The sequence below is a fragment of the Falco naumanni genome, chromosome 11 (genome assembly GCF_017639655.2).
Source record: "Falco naumanni isolate bFalNau1 chromosome 11, bFalNau1.pat, whole genome shotgun sequence".
NCBI classification, from domain to species: domain Eukaryota; kingdom Metazoa; phylum Chordata; class Aves; order Falconiformes; family Falconidae; genus Falco; species Falco naumanni.
Genome location: NC_054064.1, coordinates 22,908,510 through 22,925,557, shown reverse-complemented (window position 1 = coordinate 22,925,557; position 17,048 = coordinate 22,908,510). Strand labels below are relative to the sequence as shown.

At 42.8% G+C, this 17,048-nt stretch overlaps 1 protein-coding gene across 14 annotated transcripts in view; it reads right to left on the bottom strand.

Annotated features, from left to right (window-relative positions):
- PTPRF (protein tyrosine phosphatase receptor type F) overlaps nucleotides 1-17,048 on the bottom strand; it is a 391,845-nt gene that overhangs the window by 291,483 nt on the left and 83,314 nt on the right. For 13 of the 14 annotated variants that reach the window (XM_040609901.1, XM_040609900.1, XM_040609907.1 and 10 more), the window contains exon 2: nucleotides 7,373-7,453. The exons of the other annotated variant lie outside the window; for it this stretch is intronic. The gene's annotated coding sequence lies outside the window, so the exon portion shown is untranslated. The remainder of the gene's footprint in view (nucleotides 1-7,372; nucleotides 7,454-17,048) is intronic. 14 annotated transcript variants of the gene reach the window in all.

The following is a 17,048-nucleotide window of genomic DNA, read 5'->3' as shown; positions in this document are numbered from 1 at the left end:
GAAGCACTGCTCCTTGGGACCCTGCTTGCACATCTCCTGCTCCAGTCCCCAGCCAGCCACAGTACTCTGCCTGATTCTCTCCAGGTTTTGGCACCTTTCCGAAGTCATCGATGCCTTTCTCATACTTGTGTTCACCAGTGGGATCACAGTTACAGCTTTGCCACAAACTGGGAGAACCTCTTGTACATCCCTTGGTCAAGACACCAACTGATCACTTGGTCTCCTAATCTACAGGCTGATCGGACCCAGCTCCAAAAACCTCCCTATCTCATCTGTCCTCCGGACCCCAGCCCCACCTGGGGATGCCCTCAGCCAACCCATGCTCCCCAGTGTACATCCTTGCAGCTGGACACAGCTCCGCATTTAGGGCCTGAGCAGCGCTGACCACGGCAGAACCATTACTTTTAATTACAGCCCTCTTAATACACTCCAGATGGAGGCTGTCCTCTCTGCAGCTCTTAGCTGGTGCATAGGTGGTGATCCAGCACATGTCTCAAAGTGCTCTTCCACAGCTGTGCAGCCTAGCCACGTCCTCATCATTCTGGATTTCCTTATTTCAGCTCATTAAGTTATACGCTGCAAATTTCCAAATGTTTTTTCAATCTACTGTAGCCATTTCATTCTGAATTATCCTTCACAATGCTTGAGCCTCTCTCAGTTTGGGCTTACTTGGAGATTTAATAAGTATTCCCTTGCCCACATCAGTAAAGAGAACAGCAAATAAAGCTCAGCCCAAGACAAACAGGGGTGTATTCACACAATACCTCATGCCACCCCCCTTCTTCTCTGGTTTTCACAGCAAGTTATAGGTAACTACTCTTCAAGCACTGTCTTTAAACAGTTATTTGTTTACTTCTAATTAAATACATCTATTTCCCTATTCCACAGAAATGCCACAAGAGGTTATGTCAAAAGTTACTGAAGTCCAAGTAACATCACAGGTACCACTCCCCCCAGTCCTCATCATCATCATCTTATTCTCCAGATTCCTAGAAACTGATTAAAAATTTTGTTCCAATTCTCCAAGCACTGCAGTTAAAATAACTACTCTATAACTCCCTGGATCTCCCTTTTTCAAAGGCAGGTACTGCATTTGCCCTTTTCAGTCCTCCAGGACCTCTCTTGCTCTTCACAATTTCTAAAAGATAATTGTAAATGGTTCAAAGGTTGCCTGGCTAGTTGCTGATGTACCCTAGGGCGAATTTCATCAGGCTCTGAGTATTTGAATACACCTATCTTATCTGCTTTTTCTGATCTATCCTTTTCCTACTCTGCACTTTACTCATATCACCTTGTTTAAATTCCTTTTAATTAATATGAAGACACACTCAAGCAATACGATAACTACATGAAACCCATTTAGTATTTTATCTTTCAGCTATAATGTTAGAGAAAAAAACCCCAAGCCCCAGACTATTCATCTACCATGACTCTGGCTTTTTGGAGATGCAAAAGAGTATTTAAAATAAAACCAAACACAACAAATAATAATACCAAAAAAAAAAACCCAAAACCAAAAACAAACAACATGCAGTAAAAAAAGAAAAAAAAAGAAAAAAAGGAAACGAAAAGAAAAACCACCACCAAACCCAAGCCAGATTAAAGACTGTAATTGGCTTAAACCAACCCTCAGCTGAGATGTCTGAAGGGAAAACATTAAGAAATGTCAATAAACTCCTTGTCTGCAAAGAAAGATTTAAAGAGAAATTTAACTGCATTATAGAAGGAACTCTTTCAGTGACTAAACCAGTCTGTTTTGGTTTGATACATTAAAAAAAAACCCAACACTTCTCCAGCGGATAAAACATTTGATAATCAAATGCATGATTTCCTGTACACTGCCTCAGTTATCTGGCACTGATCACTGCCAGGGGTAGGGCACAGCATTAGGCTGACCACTGGTCCAAACCAGCACAGCAAGTCCCACTCCTCCATGAGCACAGACAGGTATCTTGAAGCACATTACAATTTTAATGCACCCACCTGTTCTAGCTATAATTTACCTTTCATCACCTGGAAATTACCATCCTTGTAGCTGAGACATGGCAACTTATTACAGGAGCATAGCTAGCCTGCTTCTATGCAAAGCAAAACAGACAGCCTTGGATCATCCTCTGTGATTTCTATTTTGTTTTTCAGCAAAATGAACTAGACACAGTTGTGTGCTGTTACCACATCTCAGCTGAAGCACAGTAACTTCTTAAACTGCTCCATTTCCATCCTCAAAGACACATCAGTCTCTGCTCTGTGATCCCCTAGGCAGAAGATGCAATGTTAATGGAGATTCTGGCTGTCATTCTCAAAAGCAGTTAGTGATTTGAATGCCTCAATTTCTAGTGTACCCAACCTGAAACACTTTAAAAGGTCCAATTTTCAGGAAATGATGAACACTCAGAAACTGCCAGGTGGTGGTTCCCCCCTCCCTCCCAGTGTTTAAATCCACAATCCATTTCACCTGATGCTTCTACCTAGAAAATCCTTTTGCAAAAATAAGACCCTAGTACCAGTCAAAAAGAAGAGGAAAAAACAGCTTTCTTTTGCTAGCTGTGATGAAAATGCAACAAATCCATACATTCTTCCAGTTACACAAAGCACAGCACTCTACTCTTGAATATGGATCTGTGAGTATTTTCTCCCAGTGATGCCATGAAGACCTTCTGTCACAAAATACTATCATCAGCTTTCAGTGAAACCTGCTCTACTGGACAAAGCTTGATTTCCAGCGCTGTTGGGCCAAAAAAACCCACCCAGTATTTCAGCTCCCTGTACGCTTGTACTCGCTCTTACTACAAATGCAGCCATCAGTAATCCCCGTCTCGCTGCCTGCCTCCTCTGAAAAACAGATCATAATTAGCAGAATCCTTGAAAATCATCCTTGGTTTAATGATGAATAGAAAGAAGGTACGAACAGAGAAAAAAAAGCCAGACTTTTTCACTATCAGTGAAAATACTGATAGCCTCTGCTGCTGTTCCTTATTAGTGGAAAAATTCAGACTATTTTAGTCACAGGAGTTTGGTATCATGCAATCGTTCCATCGGAGCTCAGCAAACCTCATTATTTCAGGCCTCCAGAAATCCAGAGTTTTGCCCGTGAGGACGGTAGGATGGTGTGGCACACTGCCCCCAGGAATGGCACAGCCATTTCTCACATGTGCTCACGCCTGGCACAGCCCCGGGAGCTGGCACAGGCACCGGGAACCCCAGCACAGCTACAACTGTGTAGGTTTTCATCTGCCATCCCGCTGGGCTCCACTTCAAACCAGAAGACTAACCAATACTGGCGGGTTTCAGCCAAACCTATGCTGATAGTAGATAGAATGAAACTGAGTTAATTAGAATTAAATGTATCCTCAAAGGAGATCTCAGTCCTAAAACTTATGCACATTAACTTATGTAGCATGTATTTTTAATGAGTTCAGCACTTGTCTTGGGTTTAAAAAACACACACACAGGGTGGCAGCTATTCAAAGCCATTGCATCAGAGTGTAAGCAAGTGCTGACTCTGTGGGATGACAAGGTTACGCTGCCAGTTATGGTGATTCTACCTTTATTGCCTAACTCTTAGATAGCTAAATTAATTAAATAGGTTAAGTGACAAAACAAAAGCCACCTACCAATATACTGATTATATAATAGAAAAGGAAATGAAAAAGACCAGAGGGCTAAAGCTCATGTTTAATTTTGCAAAGATGGTTAAATCTTGTAACATCTCCAGCTTCTGCTGATGCTCTTTTTCATAAATACACTTTTGAGACCATCCCTGTAGACAGCTAAAGCACACCTTCAAAGCAGATGGGAATTTTACTAGTCCCAATTTGGACCTTTAAACTCCACCCTTCCCTCTCCACATGCATTCTCCAGCACACAAAACACGAAACCAGGTAAATGGCCAGCAGTCATGCCCTTTGGGCTCCAATATATTAAAGCACTCCACTCATTCATAAGATAAAACGACCTGTAAAGACTTTTTAAGTAAAAAAAAAAAAAAATATAGCCATACATAAAGAATGCTGAGCTACACCAATTAATTCAGCCAATGCCCTTTCAAGGCTGTCATTTAAATATAACCAGAAAATACTGTTCACCATATTACAGAGAAAAGTAACGGGTAACTTGCTGTTTTGCATTAAATATTAATATGTTCCAGCCACTGTGGCATTAACACACAATCAAATCGCTTTGAATCACATAAGCTTTGTGCCAACATTTTGTAGGGCCATAACCTGTATTACAGAAAACACCCCTTAAATTAGAACATGGTATCACATTTTCCAAAATGCAAATAAATTAAAAAATAAACACGTTTCAAGAATTATAAGTGGACAATGTTGACCTGATAACAGCTGTTTTATATTTTAAAAGTCAGAATGAAGAAAACCATGCAGAAGTCTCAGTTTACACCGTGAATCCGGTGTCCAACTTTCAGTGATAACATTGCATGTATAAAAATCCTCCAAACCATAATCACATAGATATATAGTATTTCCCTTAGCCAAGTTGAAACAGAAAATTCTAGGTTTGGGTTTTTTAATCTTTTCAAGCAGTCTTCACTTCAATAAATTTATTAACTTCAGGGCTGTAACATTCAAATGGAAACTTTAGGTATTTTTCTGTATCCCTGAAGAGCAACCATACAACACTTTTAGTTTAAATAAATGTCAAAAGACTGCTCAGGATGCACAGCAGTCTCCAAACTCCTGAAAACTTAATCTGTATTCTGCTAATCTAGGTTACAGTTTATCTTCAGGGGTTCTCCTGTAACATCATTCCTTGATGCTTTAGATTCAGCCTGACATGACTGAAAAGGCTTCCTTTTCTTTCTTCCTCCATTCATCTCAACAGCAAAAGTGCACTTTTTTTTTTCCAGGTTCCCCTGCCCCCTCCCTCCCAGATCAGATGGACTTTATTAAGGACATTATTTTAAAAGAAAACTCTGCAGATAAACAATACCTAGATCAGGGAGATTCCGTCCAATTTATATCCAAAAACATTGATTCACTTTTAAGAGATGTTATTGCATGCCACTTAAACTGTACTTTCACCCCACATTTTGTATGGACTGAGGCTGTCATCTTTTATTTCCTAAAACCTGAGTTTCCATTAAGAACACTAAAAGAACTCAAGGTCAGCTAGAAGCGTATATAACTGCGCATACCAGAAAAGAAGTACTATAAAACTAAGAATCCCTCAAGGACCACTGTTTTGCTGAGGAGCAGCATGACCAAGCTGCCGGCTCAGCTCTCATGTAATGTTGTCACTGCTCTTGGTTCAGTTTCATCATCACATAGCATCCTCTCAGGAAGCAGCCATCTCCAACCTAGAACTGCTCTAAGATGCTTCCAAACGCAGTATAAAACGACATGCAGATGATTAGCTAAGAAATGTCATCCTAAAGATGACAGAGACTCTCCTGCAGTTCAGACACTGTCCAGGTTTGCATCTCACAGTTACCCCATCACTGGGATGCGCTCAGCCCTGCTGCCCATTGCCAGCCTGGTTTCACACTGACGACTGCATGGGCCAGGTGAGCCTGCAAGGGGTGGGGGAGTTGGTGGGGAGCAGGGGATCTGACCTGGCAGTACGTCTGAGTACTCTGCACCCCTTCATCTCTCCTCTCCTAAGCTGTGCAATAAGGGGATGCAGACTTCAAACTCTGCTCTTCAGTGGGCACAGCAGCCCAGAGCCTTTCTGCTCACGCTCCCGTGTGTATCTATATACAATCTTGCCAACCCTGGGCTCACCTTTGAGGAAAGCCAAGCTGGCAACATGCCACACCAAGATATTCTCCTCTGCCCTGCTGCTTCTGTGAAACACAAGGTTTCTGAAATCAGCCCTCCCATTTGTGCAGTCTTTGCATAACCTCCCAGATGTTGCACCCCAAAATCTAAGCACCACATCCTACTGCACCTGCCATCACCCAACCCAACGCCACCCGTGCCCAGCAGGACCTATTCCAAAAGGCCTTGAGCCCAAAAGCTCACTAGCAGGCTTTTCTCCACTCCCCAGGACCACACCAGCAGCACTTTCAAACACACACACAAAAAGACATACTGATTGTAAGTGCTTTCATCTCCACTTAAGCAACACCACCAGTTCCTGGTTTTAGAAAAATTTTGTTTGTTTGAAGCATCAGCATTGTAGCTAATGAGTTTTTGCTTCCCTTCTACACTCCACAAATACCGGGCTGAGTAATGCATAGCCTAATTGACTGTTAAGGTCACTGACCAGCTCTTTAATCTTATTTAGCTCACTTTGAGACAGTTTGTGAGTCATTAGGGCTTTATTCTTGGGGATGCAAATTCATATAATATACATTAATAAAGAACATAAATGTAATCCAATGCATGTATTTTACAGATTGTGAAATTAGAGAAATGGCATTAAAAATTATCTAAATGATAACATTGCAAAGAAATGTCGTTTATTCTAATATACAATAAAAATATTTAATTGTCAGAGTCTGCTGGTGCCTTCATAATTTATAATGTTGATATAGCTCTAAAAAAATTCCTTAAGTAGTAAAAGTCACGCTAAATACCAACTTGAAGGAAGAAAAGGGCTCGAGGGAGACCTATCTTAAAAATTTCTTATTTGAAGGGGGAGGGGAAAAATGAGACACTTTTCAAGCTGTTATTCAAGATATTTGATTTTATGATGTAAACTGTAATTTAGTGCATGCACATATGTCAGGAACTTTGCAATACTTTTGAAAGGGATCAGCATCGCTAATCAGGCACCGAAATACAGTTTCTAGGAGAATCTGGGTGCTCTAAGCTGAACATTTTAGCTGGCTTGGAAAGATCTTTGAAAAATAAAGTTAAACAATAATTATACGTAAGTGTGCTTGAGAAACTTTACACCTGTCTTGACATGAATCAGATCTTTGCATGGATGATGAAATTCCTGGCATTGCTTTAGGTGATTGGGACAGCATTAGCTTAGGCAGGGTAAGAATTCAACAGCCACAAGCCTAGACAGGTAGGATAAAGGAGTTACTGACTCAAAAAAGCATGACTGCTTATCTGTGGAAGTCTAAACATGTTAATCATTTAACATAAACAGATCTGCTGGTATTTTTAGAAAGGTATTTCAACTCCTAAGTAACAATGTTAAAAAAAAGACACCAGTAACTCTAATCATATTTTCCACAGGTCCTCATAGTCCCTTGCAGACTGTTTCTACTACAAGTCAAGACTGGGGCAGGGGGCAGAGAAGCAAAAAAAAGAAGCAAAATAGCCAAAGACAGGTAGCTGGGTTTGGGATTAGGACAATAAAGATGTTGCCTGCAACAGTGTTGGCTATGCTCCAGACTCCTGCACCCTTCCTCTCCCTGTGCCTCAGCTCCCCATCTGTAAAACGAAGGTTTCCCTACCTCACAGGAACGTTCTCAGAATAAATCCATAGATGCCTGGTAGACACTGAGACACCACTGTGACAGAGGCCATAAAAATACCTATGGGGAGGGAAAAAAAAACAACCATAAACATAAGTGTCATAAGTGACCATAACAGCAGAGACATTCACAGATTAAATGTAAAGCAAAGTTTAAAACTTCACTTAACGACACGAATTCTCCACCCCGAGGAAGAAGTGGTTCAGTTCAGCACATAGTCCAATTCAGGTACTTTTAAAACTGTGACAGCCGGGGACAGTTTCTCCTTTCCTCCTTGGACACGACACGGTCATGATAACCCAGCACCACATCCAGACAGGAAAGTTGTTTCCTTTACACGTCGCCAGCTCAGGCTCTCCATCACAGGTCTCACATCCAAGAAGCCTCATCACAGCAACGAACCCCAACGCACTGACAATGCTCCCCCTTAGTCTCCGTACCCAGCGCTTAATGCGGAACTGAGCTCCTCCAATAGTTAAAAAAACCTTCTAATTTTCAGCCTAACATTTACTCTTGGAACAGCTTTTATCCATTTGTTTTCATGCCAACGTTGATCCAGCAGCTTAAACAGCTTTTCCCTATCCCTGAAGTTTATTTCCCTGACAATAAAAATGAATTACACCACCTCCCTGTCAGGACTCATTTTACCACCCAAACCAAGCACATTCTTGGAGTCTGGTCTCAGATGACTCCCCATCCTTAGGATTACCTACCTCCTCTGTTACCCCACTTCACCACCTTCTGCCCAGCGCCATCCTTGCGGCTCACTGTCACCTTGTGGCTGTGCAAAGTGCAGATGTGTTTCTCCAGCATTTCCAGCTGGTAACCCCCTCCGTTCTACCAGCTCAGAGCAAAAGTTTCTTTCTCCTAGTGCCTCCCCTAAGGTCATGACCCTGCATGCTATCACCATGGAGATACATCCCATTTCCATTGCTCCAGGTCTCAAGCTCTTTCCGAAAGATATCCCGACCCTTCACTGTCCTGACCACGTCTCCCACCTGTCCAACCTGCAGCACTTTGACCCCTCAGAAGACTGCTCCAAGGTGCTAGGGACATTATGGGAAACACACAGTCTCCCCAAAAACATACCTCCTCTCTTGAGTGTCAGCTCGGCTTAACAACTGATGGCTTGAGCTCAATTACACCATTCTTTAACATGAGCCAAATGACTACAGCCCTCAGAAGGATAAGCAATTCAAAATTATGCAAATGGATAGAATGTGTTATTTAGTCTTTATCGTTTACAAAGTACTCATTTCATAAACAATTTCAGCACTCTTTCAGAGAGACTGACAGTGCCCTGACATCCAGGTCTCTGATGGTTGCTGCATCGTGCACCAACCGCATCCTTGGTGGGAGCAGGGAGCAACGCGGCTGTTTTGCTCCAGCTCTGCGGTGGGACACAGGGCTGAGACAGCCTGCCTGCCCGCTGCCCCACACACTCACAGATACTTCCACCCATCCTCTTACACATACACCCCTCGGGGACCCTCTCTCATCCCCTCACACCCTGAGCTGACCAGGACAACCAAAATCCCCTCGCTTTTCCTCCATTTCTGGGGAGAGAGAAAGTTCCCTTTCCCCTGGTGCAGGGAGCAGGGCCCGCTTCGGAGCCGGTCGGACAAGCGCTGGAGCTGGTAGGAAGGGGACAGCCAGCTTATCCCTTCTACTGGCACTATGCCACCAGCCAGACTGGGACCTATTGGAAACCTCAGCCCAGGGAACCAGATTACACTCACCTTTCCAAGGACTCACATCCATTTAAAACTGTGCTCCAATAACCTTCAGAAACAAATATATTATGCAATTTTATGTTATACAGCATTGACTTCAATGACTCTATAGCTGTGCTTACTCTACTATATTTACTTCTGGCACATGCTGGCAGCGTTTGCTACAGTCATTCCGAGCATGTTCCTGTTTTAAACCCAGAGGTCTTACCCTGCCAATATCTATGCGCAATGCTCCCCAGTATGTTTTTCAAAACTCTGACCATGTTCTCAGTCTTTCTTCTGTCCCTACAAGATCCCTTGCCCATAACATGGCGTTAAGATTTTTCCCCTCTCATACAAGGTCCCGATTTTCCACCTCAGCATCTCTCCCTCAGTGTCAGGTCACCGGCTCCCACCTTCAGCTGTCCCACACTGTCAGTCTCCATCCCTCAGGTCAGAACTTTAGAGAAGCACCCTGGCACCTCCTGCCAGGCTCCCTGGGATTTGAGGGAAGTCCTCTTTTGGGCACGCACACATCCACCTTGATGCCCACAACTAAGACTAGCATACTAAATGAACAGAAGACAGATTATGCAGGTCTGCTTTCTCCTTTCCCCCAGGACTAACACAATGAGCATTTCGGTACTGGCTCTTTTCACTCTCTTCATCAGCTAGTCTTTGTTGCAAGAATGGCAATCACATCTGAGTGGAATCCATCCAGCAGTAAGCTGTTTGTTAAATCCCAGGATGTGTATACAGAAAAGGGTACTTAAGCTACTTAAATGGCAACCTTTTATTAAATGCATAAAAATGCTTGAAATTTCTGTAAGCCAACAATTTACATTAATATCCTTCCTTAAAAATATCAGTCTCTGCTAATAATTGTTATATCACTTTTTATGCATTTCTTTTTAATATCTTTGGAAACCCTATGGAATTTCCTATAGTTCTAACATACATAGTTGCAGTCGTCCATGGTACACATGCACGTATTTCATTAAAAACAATTTCTCCCCAAACAGCAAGTAGATTTTTTCATTTGCATAGTAGGGGCAGTTCAAGTCAACTGTTCTCAGCTTAGTAGTACCACTGCTAGAAAAGGAAGAAGGGGAAACACACCACCGATAAAAATAAAAATTCTACACTAGATATGTTAAGACAGGACAGAAAGCAAAGTATTTTAAGATGAGGTTAGAAAATACTCTATCAGTCATACCAAGCACTGTTTAATATGCAATTTAAGACCCCTGGAAACCCCTGCCAAAACAGGACCTGTGCACGCTGAAGCAATTGCTTACACTCTGAATCAATTTGCATCTGTTTGTCTGAGACGTATATTTAAAATTTTACACTGATTCAGTTTTGGATGTCCTAGCCAACTTTATAAAACAGATGTTCTGCTTATACAGGGAGAGGGCATATAAACATTAGGTGTTTGCTGTCGAGGATTAAACATTAACAAAAAAATTTAATCAGCAGTGACAAAAGTGGTAATGGCAGTTCACTGGAGATAACCTCCTCCATGAAGCACACTGCAGAGTCCAGGCTAATTTAGGTTGTTAGAAGCCTATAAAGTGACTAAAGAAAGACTGTACACCAACAGGATCGCTGCACACTAAATTACACACAGCTTCCCCCCTCCCCCAAGTTAAACTCCGGGCTAGCAAAAGCAGCGGAGAGGCTGCCTAGAGCTTCCCTGTTGCGCACAGCGATTACGACGCTGCACATCTCCCTGCAGCACCCTGGAGCAAGAGCTCAGCACCTACAGCTGCACCTGGACACCTCTGCAACCAAAGGCACGAGTGCTGCCAACCACCACGGATTTTGCCAGTTTCCATGCGTCAAGCCCAGAAGAGTATTTTCCGGAACTCTTCAGGGCTGCTTTTCCATCTACATGACAGTGTTTACTGAACAAGCAATACCAGTAGCCACGAGCATTTCTTGCAGCACTGACAACAGCAAGGAATTCCTCTTCTCTTGGTAAGCTCCCATGCTGGCTGACACAGCAAGAGCACTGCGAGAGGCCAAGAAAAGCTGCAACTTATCACAAGAAAATGGCAAATTGTGAAAATCTTGTATCGCAAGGTTAGCTGCCTAGGCACAGCTCTAATAGAGCTCCATAAATACCTCAGTCTAACACTGACAGAGGTTAAAAACCTATTATCTTTCCCAAATGACAGTGCGAACATATGTTCAATCAAACACCCCGCCCCACCAAGCTACAAAGTAGATTCTGCTCTTACAATTCCACAAATACAAACCACAGGGAGCATTTTAAATGAAAGCATTATGAAGATTACATTAGGCAAGTTTGATCTACTGTAAAACACTCACACACAACATTAAGAGGGAGAACAACCTTTAACACCTGCTTTCTCTTCAAACATAGCAGAGGGAGAACAACCTTTAACACCTGCTTTCTCTTCAAACATAGCATTATCTCTGTGCATGGCTTGGCTTTTATTGGGATGAAATCTCAAGCTAAATAGCATGGCTTACTCCACTAGCAAGGAATACTTTATAAAGTACTTGGGACCTAGTGCCCCACTAATACCAAACTGGTGAGAATATTCTTCTAAAAGGGTATACTCTGCTGAGCTGCTCGGCTGGCTGCTGCCCCGCAGCACAGCTCCGCGCAGCAGAGAAGGTTTTCACCCCGGTGTGAAATGCTGTGACACAAGAGGAGATGCGGCAGCTGGAAAAGGACTGCGCAATCCCAGCAGTGTTGAAAGTCACCACATAAATATTCACAAGCAGACTGATTTGTTTTCTTACCAATGGCACATTCTTATTCACAAATATTAATTAGTTTCTAAATACCACCTGTTACTCAGCCCTCCCCTCCACTGTGTGCCATGGGCTCCCTGTCTGCAGAGGCTTGCAGCCCCTTCGTGCCGCTCAGAGATTTAATGATGTTTCAACTTCTACAGCTCACTCAGCTACTGGGAGGAGAGGCAGGGAATAATTACTTACTTATATCTTTCTCTGCTGACCCCTCTGGAGGATGAAACAAGCAGCTTTAATGGCTTCTGAAGGGAGCCTGGTCCAGCCTGTCTCAGGTGGGAAGGATGATGACTGCACTAGTAGGTCTTTGGAGTGGAGAACAGTTTTAAAGATCTGAACTTCAAAGATCTCAATGAGGGGAGAGTTCAAGCTCAAACACTCTCCCCACTGGAGGGAGAAAAGCTTCTAATGCAATCCCTCGCACTTCCAGCGATCGCTCACGCTTTCGACAGAGCTGAGGCACCAGGAATTGCCCGTCACATCCTACATTATAAATCTCAGCCTGCCAGGAGGAAAGCTGTTACAAACCTCAGCAATTTTCTTGGGATTTCTTTAGATCACTTCCTCAAAAGATCTCTCGGAAGGTAAGAGGTACAGGTGTAGGCAGACAGCCAACACAGGATTCCTCCTTCCCACTAGCAACGGTGAACGTGTTCTCTCCTCCTCCAAATTATATGCACCACCCGTAAGAAAGCTGGGCAGAGTACTGAAGAAACTGGGCAGTGCAATGAGAAAATGCACAAGTTCCTAACACACTTAAGGTTGAAGAAGTGACACAGATGAATGACTAAGTACTGTCTTGGTCTCTCTACGAACCCTAGATGTAAGATTGCTCAGAAACACACTCATCCTGCTCACTGTCAAGCAGAGATGACTAGGGAGGATGAGCTTATACTGGTGAATTCAAATACAAACAAAAAAAAGGAACAGGACTAACGCCTTGAGCCCAGGCTCATACGTAGACCCATTAGAAGAGATGAACCTGAAGCACCCTCCTCACCGATGGCAGCCAAAAGACTCAAGCTCCCGAACGCAGCGCTTGGCATTTTCATCATCTTAGGAAGCAGTGCTGCCTTTTCAGTGCAGATGCAGCACGAAGGTTATTATCCCACAGCTGACAGACTTGATACCAAGGCACCACAGACATCAGTTTGTACGCTTCCCAGGGAGGAGACACATTCAACATACCTTTCTACATCATCAGATTTTTCTTACCAGGTGTGCAGCACGATTTCACTGGCACAGTCCAATCAGGTTACTTCTTAACATATTTTTTTTAAGGTCTTAGGCACCATACAATCAGCTCTACAGAAGAGCTATAGAGTAGAACAAGTAATAAATAACAGATTCAATGTGACAAATCAGAGTAGTTTTTGCTGGAAAGCATATCTACAGCACAATTTAACCTTGTCTTTGTTAAATAAGGGAGAGCTGCAGCCAGGGCTCGCCATCCTAAAACTCCTAATAGAAAAAACATCTCTGCAATAGTCCCTGCAGACAGCAATAACCCAGGACTATCAGGATTTTCTGAGAGTTTGGTTAGCCTCACGTTCAAGTCCTTAAGATTATAAAACTCACAAGTGTAAGGGCAAGAAACATGCAAGAATGTCTTAAGTCATTTACTCAGTGACTAACAAACATGGTGCTGAATTTCTTAGGGACTTGAATAGCTGAAGCTGAAGTTAAGCTTCACTAGAGCTATATTTAGCTCTGCACAAATACAAACTAGGAAAACACTTTCTTCCCAGTTACTAATGCAGTGTGACAGGACACAATTATTTGCTCAATGTCTAATGTTACCTTTGGTGAACATCTGGCTTGCAGAAACTGTATATTGCATAATAATGAACCAAGCTGATATTCTGCAAATCAGTGAGAAAACTCATTTAAGAAGATGAAGAAACATTTGATTTGCACACGTTTGAGCTACACTGGTCTTAGCTACACACTAGAGTTAGTGTTGAGGCTTCTTTGCTTTGATACTAAACTACAAAGTGGGTTTGTTTTCCAAATCATACATTAATTTATTCAAGAACTCTGTGGATATCTAAAGAATATCATGGCTTCACCAAAGTGTAAAACAGAGCTGGGCAGAAGGACAGAACAATTTAAAAAAAAAAAAAATATCCATCTTTTATGATTTCAAGAGCCAGTTTATCTCTATGGAAAATGCAGTTCTGGGTCACAAGGGAGCTCTCAGCTCAGCAATCACTTCAGACTTCAGTGTCTACAAAACACAAAAGACAACAAAATGCATTATTCAAATGAAGGGCCAGTTAGGCTGCGGAGAACCAAGCCACGATTGTGTAGAGGAATCCCACATGCTTCAGAAGTGCTCTAAAGGGCTGTACTCGAAAAATCCTAGGCATGTGACCGAGAAGAAACCCTGCTCCTGCCTACTGCAGCAAGAATGCCAACTGACAGGCTTGGCGTTTCCAAGCCACCTAACACAGCAATCTTACACACTTAGGAAGTTAGAATGCATAAAACACTGTGGCAGAAACAACATGTCCTTTCTTTTGGCACTGCTGGGTAAATATTTGCCAGGCCCTTTACAGCACTGAGTCATATGAGCATTTCTAGAGCTGGAGGAGTTGGCATTTTGTGCTTGCCTTAAGTGATTAGGACCCTGTATAACCAGAGACGCACTAAGTATCTGTGTCCTGATGTGCTGGTGACCTTCCCAGTTGCAGATCCCGTTGAGATGGAAGGCAGATGAGCATTTGGCACCATCTGAAAGACTACCAACGGCCCAAGACTATTTTTTTTTCTTTTTTTAGCCAAAGGAGAACTACTAAAATAAAACCATCTTTGCCTAACCTTCCACAACTTTCTTCTGGGAAAAAAAAAAAGGAAAGGAGCTGACAGACGTTTGGTTTCTTGGTAGTGTTTCATAAAAGATTATCAGTTATTTTGGCAGTAGCATCTCGGCAGCAGTATGAATGTGGGAACGTGAGTTCTGGGCACAAAGCAAATAAACCTCTCACCATAAACCAAAACATTTCTTAAGACACTCAAATTCTGCACAATCTCACTTACTACAGCACCAAGCATGACTAATTTTGATCAACAGGTTACAAGGATTTCCAGGGAGAAATGACACTTCCACTACTCCCACCTGTATAAAATCTAGGAACGCTTATTTATATGCTTTATCTTCTTTGACGATCCTGTAGCAAGGAGAAAAATTCACGCCCCAAACGCCTATAAGGTCAAGTGTATCAAAAATTCTCAGAGATGCAAACTGAAGATGCCTGCTTAAGCGTATCCTTGCACCCGACTAGGCTATTCAGTAGGCATAGTATTTTGTCTTGAGGAACTCAAGGTTTGACCACGAATTTTACTTCTGAAGCCCATAAAGTCCCCGTGTTTCACTTGGTACATTTTACTATAACAAGGTAGTTCCTACATTGCTTTCTATATCGATCAGCAAAAACAGTGCTGAAGTCAAAGACCGTATCTTGTCTACGCTGCTGGGGGGAGAGGTGCTACATTTTTTCAGATCTATCCAACTAACATTCTACCATTACATCCAAGCACAGCTGAACATCTCACCCCCATTCCCAGTACTGTCCGAGGAGCAGGTACAATCACAAACCCCACATACCACAGGGGCAGGGGAACACGTCAGTAACACAGTTCTTGCTGATTACCAAAGGGCAGCAGCCACATCACCTTGTTCAGAGATGCACCAAATTAAAGGCTTTTTTTCTCTATTTCAGCAGTACCGACACAGCCGGATCGGTAGGCCAACACAGGCACGAGCTTGATAAAGCACGATGCGGCTGAAACTTTTTCATGCAGCTGATGCAATCAGTGTTACTTTCTCACTACTTTTGTGTTATTCCTGTACACACAACACTGCAGCAATGCTATCTGTGGCTAAACAGGAATAGCCTCTGTCAACCTTTGCTGGAGAGACCAAACTGGACTTTCAGCAGTCAGGCACACGCAGGCCACATTCGCCTTCTAGTTACCTAGAATCTTTTATTAAGTTATTACATGACTTCATACTTCTTCTTGGCTGTTCTCTCAGAAGAGAGGACATAAAGCATAACAAGGCTCCAGCTTGGAACAAGATGAACAATTTCCCTGGAACAGACTCATTTTCACTAGAAATTCCACTTCCCACCTTCTCCCACTCCGCCCCAAGGACTCATCCACTCACCCTCTTCATCACATTAAAATAATCAAGAGGAAAAGCAGGAACCTCCTTTCCAATACAGGCTGCCACACAGCACCTCCTCTCCACTCTCAAAAAGTACTGAGCTTTAGAACAAATGAATAATGTGAATGGAGTCTCCAAGAACTTAACACAGATTTATGGAATGAGGAGGCAAGGATGACAGGCATACAAATTACCATTAGCTACTGAGTAACCAAAAGGATAAAGACACATTTTAGGACTTAAGAGTGGCTAATTATTAGGAACTGGGATTAGAGTTATTCTTTTTAAGAAACTAACTACTACTACACGTCAGCCTACTGTGCCTTTCCTTGCACATAACAGTATCCGGCACTAAATAGGATGGTTGAGCAACAGCTCTTGTCTCATCCAAAACACCCATTCCCTCAACAGCTGCCCCAACCTTGGAGTCTGCCAAGGGTAAACCAGAAGAAGTATTTTGTTCTGTACACACTATCTCAAAATCCCAGCTCTCCACATTCTGCTGTCCAAGAAAAACCTGTGCCGATACTCAACTAGCCTGGAAAAAAGGAGAACCCAGTTTTACTGCTGTTTTGTTCAGGATGAGCTAGAAAGGACCACTCTCCAAGTGCTGCTCAGTGGTTCCCCACCTCCTCTTTTGCAAGGTTTTAACTCCACATCAAGCAGACTCCTGTACACAACTGACTTTAAGGCAGTCTAGAGGACTTTAAGGTTTCTTAGCACAAGAGACCAGACCAGTAACTTGGCAACACCAGAAGAGCAGAACACCTCTAGCACATGGGTACAGAAGAGAATCTGAGATGCTAAAACATCCAAACTACACTACTACATGAACTTGCAGGAGTGCCACTGGTGTGACAGCATGAAGTCAGGACTAGGGCTGTTCTTTCAGGATTAGTGGCTCCCAGCCTTCTTTGGTTGCCCAATGGCTTACTCCACAGGACAGTAAATTCTGACTGTAACAGAAAAGAATACTTCCCTGTTACAAGAA